This window comes from Schistocerca piceifrons, chromosome 1 (assembly GCF_021461385.2).
Source record: "Schistocerca piceifrons isolate TAMUIC-IGC-003096 chromosome 1, iqSchPice1.1, whole genome shotgun sequence".
In the NCBI taxonomy this organism is placed as follows: domain Eukaryota; kingdom Metazoa; phylum Arthropoda; class Insecta; order Orthoptera; family Acrididae; genus Schistocerca; species Schistocerca piceifrons.
Window position 1 is genome coordinate 1190549395 of NC_060138.1, and position 7782 is coordinate 1190557176.

A 7782-nucleotide genomic window follows, 5' to 3' on the forward strand; every position below is an offset into this window, starting at 1 on the left:
GCTGAATAGCCCCGGACCCCGTCCAGCCCCGGGGGAGCTGCGCCGAGGAGCCGCCGGACAGGGCGAGCCTCTGAGGCGCTGCGATAGCGGCGCCGCGGCGCCAGTACTGGCGCAAGTAGATCGCGCCGGAATCTTCAGAGTCCGCCACAGTGCGAGGCGACACTAACAGAATAGGGGACAATGCTGCCAGTTATGCTCAGAAACTGATTAAGTCATTGTTAATTCATCACCAGGACCGTCTTCCAGACAGTGGCCCGGTCTTCCTTGCACAAATACCTCACCATTTCCTCCAATCTTCCATCACCCTTTGCACCACCCTCTTCAAGTCCTCTCCTTTTCTACATCCACCACAGTCCAGCGGGAGACTGAATGCCGCCGCGTAGCGAGTGCAGGCAAGTAGGTACAGGGTGGCGCACGAAATGTATTACCAATTGTTTCTTTCACAATTTACGACGTACGTTAGATATCCCGGTTCGATCTTTACAGCAGTACCAGCAGAGCATGGATTATCAAATGAGTTACGAAATGACGTGTAATTCACCATACTGCCGCTAGGAGACTAGTAACCAGCAATGGCTGACAATGGAAGACTGACGACACAGCAACGATCGGCAATTGTGTTACTTTCCCATGAAACGAAAAGCCTTGTTGTGACTCAGAGGCGTTTTCGACAACAGTTTAACACACGATGGGTCCGTTGCAAGAAGACCTTCCACAGGTTGTACGATAAATTTGTACGGGAAGGAACAGTGTTGGAAGCGAAGCGACCTCGGCCTAAGCCTGTTTGTTCGCCGCGGTACGAGTTACTGTACTGAGAAGTCCCGGGAAATCGTGTAGAAAGGCAGCAGTGCAACTGAGAATATCCTGACGCTCCGTTCAACGAATTTTTAAAAGTGACCTCCGTATGTACCCATATAAGATGACCTGTGCACAGAAGCTCTCTGAAGAACACAAGCAGCAAAGACTACTGTTTGCTCAGTGGGCTGAGGATTGGGAAGAAACACTCAATAACGTTTGGATTTCAAACGAGGTGCATTTTCATTTACAGGGTGTGGTTAACAAACAAAATGTACGCTTTTGGGCCATTAAAACCCACAAGTGCATTATGAATGACAACATTATGCTCCGAGGATTACAGCGTGGGCAGCAATTTCCAGTCATGGACTTATTGGACCCTTTTTCTTTGAATAAACTGTGAACAGCGAGCGTTATTTGAGCATGCTTCACAATAGTTTCATTCCACAGCTTCTTGCTACTGCCTTGACCTTCAACACGCAGTGGTTAATGCAAGATGGAGCAAGGCCACATACTGCAAACACTGTGTTGGAGGTTTTACACCAGCATTTGGACATGCGGATCATTTCACTCAGGTTTCCAGGTCGCTTCAATGACGGACAAAATTGGCCCGCCAGTAGTACAGACCTCAATCCAAGTGACTTTTTTCTTTGGGGGTACCTAAAGGAAAAAATTTTCCAAAACGTCCACGTGATTTAATGGAGCTCAGAAGACTTATTCTTCAAGCTTGCAGTGAAATTACGGAAGACATGTGCCGTAGGGTAATCACTAACTTCAGTGTTCGTTTGAAGGAAGTTAGGAAACGAAATGGTGGACATACTGAGCATGTGCTGAGTTAGAACAAATCTCCATGGACAGGTCTTCACTGTAGTATATGTTCCTTTCAGATTGTATAGACAATAAAGTTTATATCCAAAAACAAAATGGTAACATTTCGCGCGCCACCCTGTATATTAACTAATCACACACGGGAGCGGAGTCATTCTAGCGAAGATACGGGCCTCAAATGTCGAAATCTATTGTCAAATACGACTTTTTCAAAGGGCAGAGTGTTACGGCCCGGCGCCTGGAAATAGCCCTCTCTCAAACGGCTTAGCTGGTCGAGTGTTAGAGCAACACTATCGTGAGCGCCTATAGAAGCTTGAAGGACAATGGTTGGTTGGTTGGTTGGTTGGTGAAGGAGACCAGACAGCGTGGTCATCGGTCTCATCGGATTAGGGAAGGAAGTCGGCCATGCCCTTTCAGAGGAACCATCCCGACATTAGCCTGGAATGATTTAGGGAAATCACGGAAAACCTAAATCAGGATGGCCGGACGCGGGATTGAACCGTCGTCGTCCCGAATGCAAGTCCAGTGTCTAACCACTGCGCCACCTCGCTCGGTTGAAGGACGATGAAAGCACGAGTAGGTGACAAGGTGTTGGACGCTTGTGTATCACAGAGCATGGAAGTCGAAGACTTACCCACCCTCTAAAGCAGGATAGGCAGTGATCTCTGCCAGATTTGACTATTATGCTGGTGCAGGCTCAAGTGTTTCGAGAAACACCTTCAGTATACCTTACTGAACAGGGGCTCTGCAACAGACAACCGCTATTGGATGCATCTATCGACATCAGTTACAACTGCCGTCGGCAGGAGATCATCTAATGGATCGTGAATGAATGGAAATGTGTCGCTTGGTTGGTTAAACACGGTTCTTTTTGAACCACTTTGATGTTTGTGTCCAGATACACCGTCACCCAACGAATGGTTCCCACGAATCATGAACTACGCCACAAACGCAGGTTGCTGGGGGAACTATTATGCTGTGTGGAAAATTGACTTGGGCCTCCATGGGACGTGCATTTGTATTCGAAGGGACAATGACAGCTGTGGACTACGTGGATAAAACTGCATACCGCCTGCATCCCTTCAGTTTGATGTGTTCCCCGAAGGCGATGGCATCTTCCACCAAGATAAATATCCCTGTCACAAGGTCAGAATCGTGCTGAAGGTGATTTGCGGAAATTCATACTGAACTCGTGTTGATCTCTGCGACATCAAATTCGGTTGATCTGAACTGATGGAACACATCTGGGAAGTACAATAGCTTCCGATTTTGTTCTTCTGCAGCTAAAACTTTCAGGGATTTTTAATCAGTGCAGATATATGGTAATAATTTGTGTGAACAATCCATACTCTTGTAACTAAGAGAATGCATTACCGTGTGATAAACAGATGCCAATTCTCCCACTGTTATCTTATCCGTCTCAGAGGCAGATGGTTCAGGCTTCGATAAATACTTCTATAAAGTACTGGATGCTCTATTCCTAACAACATACATGTGAGTTTTAGCAGATGCATGTTGCTTACACAAGAAACTTTTAGCGCACTCTTGTACCAGTTTCCTTTTAGTTGTACTAACGAGGAGTAATTATTTTCCCATTTCGATTTATACTTATTAACCCTTTTGGCTTTCTTAGAAGGTATTCCACCACTTCCAGACGAATTATCTGTGTCGATGCCACTTATATTATTCATTTTGTTTATAGTTTTAGAAATAATTGACAAGCGTAAAACGTTCAACACTCATCAGTTCTCGCAAAACAATCAACCAAGTTTGAAACTAGAATGACAAGCAAGGATGGAATTGAAAAACCGTACCAGTATTGTTCACACACGTTGTTGTCATAACGCTTAAATGAGTCAGCAAACGAAAAGAAAATGTTGAACACAAAACTGTAGAAAGAAAGTGAGATGGATTATAAACAAATGTAAGAACTTAAGACAAACTGAGGCAATGAGAGACATGTGACGCCGCGTGAGAGGATCGGAACAGGTGAGTATCGTCCTCGTCCGGCGCTATTAAGGAGTGTCAGGCGAGCCAGCCGTATCTTCATGTGGTACGTGCGTAGGTAATAGGTACTTGCCCGCTGTAGCGCGAACGATATCGCAATGACAATCGAACGAGGTTTAAATAAGGGACAGAGTCTATTGCAGAGGGACATTTAAATTATGTCGGAAGTACGGGACCTCCCGCGAAATACGAGATGTCTGGCAACACTAATTGCAAGGTACGTATAGTGACTTCGCGCGTTTGTAGCACTGTTCACTGCACTGCATAATATAGTTTCACATGATAGCTTTTTTAGTATAGACTATTAGGTTATTTGCTTACTTTTAGTAGAAGTTAACTGGAATACAGTTACATAATTTCAGATGGATCTGGCAAAACGTTTCATGAGACAGCGTTTATCCAAACGTATCACTTGGATTGTTCAGTTGAAAGAACGTTTATATTACAATACATACACACACGAAAATGTTGTTGTTGTGGTCTTCAGTCCTGAGACTGGTTTGATGCAGCTCTCCATGCTACTCTATCCTGTGCAAGCTTCTTCATTTCCCAGTACCTACTGCAACCTACATCCTTCTGAATCTGCTTGGTGTATTGATCTCTTGGTCTCCCTCTACGATTTTTACCCTCCACGCTGCCCTCCAATGCTAAATTTGTGATCCCTTGATCCCTCAAAACATGTCCTACCAACCAATCCCTTCTTCTAGTCAAGTTGTGCCACAAACTCCTCTTCTCCCCAATTCTATTCAATACCTCCTCATTAGTTATGTGATCTACCCATCTAATCTTCAACATTCTTCTGTAGCACCACATTTCGAAAGCTTCTATTCTCTTCTTGTCCAAACTATTTATCGTCCATGTTTCACTTGCATACATGGATACACTCCATACAAATACTTTCAGAAACGACTTCCTGACAATTAAATCTATACTCGATGTCAACAAATTTCTCTTCTTCAGAAACGATTTCCTTGCCATTGCCAGTCTACAATTTATATCCCCTCTACTTCGACCATCATCAGTTATTTTACTCCCTAAATAGCAAAACTCCTTTTCCACTTTAAGTGTCTCATTTCCTAATCAAATCCCCTCAGCATCACCCGATTTAATTTGACTACATTCCATTATCCTCGTTTTGATTTTGTTGATGTTCATCTTACATCCTCCTTTCAAGACACTGTCCATTCCGTTCAACTGCTCTTCCAAGTCCTTTGCTGTCTCTGACAGACTTACAATGTCATCGGCGAACCTCAAAGTTTTTACTTCTTCTCCATGAATTTTAATACCCACCCCGAAATTTTGTTTTGTTTCCTTTACTGCTTGCTCAATATACAGGTTGAATAACATCGGGGACAGGCTACAACCCTGTCTCACTCCTTTCCCAACCACTGCTTCCCTTTCATGTCCCTCGACTCTTATAACTGCCATCTGCTTTCTGTACAAATTGTAAATAGCCTCTCGCTCCCTGTATTTTACCCCTGCCACCTTCAGAATTTGAAAGAGAGTATTCCAGTTAACGTTGTCAAAAGCTTTATCTAAGTCTACAAATGCTAGAAACGTAGGTTTGCCTTTTCTTAATCTTTCTCCTAAGATAAGTCGTAAGATTAGTATTGCCTCACGTGTTCCAACATTTCTACGGAATCCAAACTGATCTTCCCCGAGGTCCGCTTCTACTAGTTTTTCCATTCGTCTGTAAAGAATTCGCATTAGTATTTTGCAGCTGTGACTTATTAAACTGATTGTTCGGTAATTTTCACATCTGTCAACACCTGCTTTCTTTGGGATTGGAATTATTATATTCTTCTTGAAGACTGTGGGTATTTCGCCTGTCTCATACATCTTGCTCACCAGATGGTAGAGTTTTGTCATGACTGGCTCTCCCAAGGCCATCAGTAGTTCTAATGGAATGTTGTCTACTCCCGGGGCCTTATTTCGACTCAGGTCTTTCAGTGCTCTGTCAAACTCTTCACGCAGTATCTTATCTCCCATTTCATCTTCATCTACATCCTCTTCCATTTCCATAATATTGTCCTCAAGTACCACGCCCTTGTATAAACCCTCTATATACCCCTTCCACCTTTCTGCCTTCCCTTCTTTGCTTAGAACTGGGTTTCCATCTGAGCTCTTGATATTCATACAAGTGGTTCTCTTCTCTCCAAAGGTCTCTTTAATTTTCCTGTAGGCAGTATCTATCTTACCCCTAGTGAGATAAGCCTCTACATCCTTACATTTGTCCTCTAGCCATCCCTGCTCAGCCATTTTGCACTTCCTGTCGATCTCATTTTTGAGACGTTTGTATTCCTTTTCGCCGGCTTCATTTACTGCATTTTTGTATTTTCTCCTTTCATCAATTAAATTCAATATTTCTTCTGTTACCCAAGGATTTCTATTAGCCCTTGTCTTTTTACCTACTTGATCCTCTGCTGCCTTCACTACTTCATCCCTCAGAGCTACCCTTTCTTCTTCTACTGTATTTCTTTCCCCCATTCCTGTTAATTGTTCCCTTATGCTCTCCCTGAAACTCTCTACAAAACCTCTGGTTCTTTCAGTTTATCCAGGACCCATCTCCTTAAATTCCCACGTTTTTGCAGTTTCTTCAGTTTCAATCTGCAGTTCATAACCAATATATTGTGGTCAGAATCCACATCTGCCCCTGGAAATGTCTTACAATTTAAAACCTGGTTCCTAAATCTCTGTCTTACCATTATATAATCTATCTGATACCTTTTAGTATCTCCAGGATTCTTCCAGGTATACAACCTTCTTTTATGATTCTTGAACCAAGTGTTAGCTATGATTACGTTATGATCTGTGCAAAATTCTACAAGGCAGCTTCCTCTTTCATTTCTTCCCCCCAACCCATATTCACCTAGTATGTTTCGTTCTCTCCCTTTTCCTACTGACGAATTCCAGGCACCCATGACTATTAAATTTTCGTCTCCCTTCACTACCTGAATAATTTCTTTTATCTCGTCATACATTTCATCAATTTCTTCATCATCTGCAGAGCTAGTTGGCATATAAACTTGTACTACTGTAGTAGGCATGGGCTTTGTGTCTATCTTGGCCACAATAATGCGTTCACTATGGTGTTTGTAGTAGCTAACCCGCACTCCTATTTTTTTTATTCATTATTAAACCTACTCCTGCATTACCCCTATTTGACTTTGTATTTATAACCCTGTAATCACCTGACCAGAAGTTTTGTTCCTCCTGCCACCGAACTTCACTAATTTCCACTATATCTAAATTTAACCTATCCATTTCCCTTTTTAAATTTTCTAACCTACCTACCCGATTAAGGGATCTGACATTCCACGCTCCGATTCGTAGAACGCCAGTTTTCTTTCTCCTGATAACGACGTCCTCTTGAGTAGTCCCCACCCGGAGATTCGAATGGGGGACTACTTTATCTCCGGAATATTTTACCCAAGAGGACGTCGGGAAAAATTACAGCTGTAGTTTCCCCTTGCTTTCAGCCGTTCGCAGTACCAGCACAGCAAAGCCGCTTTGGTTAATGTTACAAGGCCAGATCAGTCAATCATCCAGACTGTTGCCCCTGCAACTACTGAAAAGGCTGCTGCCCCTCTTCAGGAACCACATGTTTGTCTGGCCTCTCAACAGATACCCCTCCGTTGTGGTTGCACCTACGGTACGGCCATCTGTATCGCTGAGGCACGCAAGCCTCCCCACCAACGGCAAGGTCCATGGTTCATGGGGGGGACGAAAATGTAGGGTGCGAATTTATACAAAACAAAACAAATAAAACAGCTTCAACTGTGCAGTGACAGAAGAGATTGAACACAATGTGATTGACATGCTCGTGTTTCGTCTGAATGTTCTTGCATTACTATGAATAGTTTTGTACGTTTTGTTCTTTCCATCAAGGCAATTTTACTCATGTTCGAATCAGGCTTATGTCTGTTGAAGGTATTTTATTGGTCTTGACGCAGCCGCTGGGCTAAGACATTTTTGATTTACTAGTGTGTCTGTAAGTAATATGTTATCACTTACTTAATTTTGAAGTTTATGTTTAGATTGTATCACTGGTCTAGATGTTGTTTGATCATTTTTAGGACTTCTGAAGAAGGCTATATTATTATAGCAGAAACCATGGTCAAGGTTTAAAATAAACATAATTTTGTGCAACTG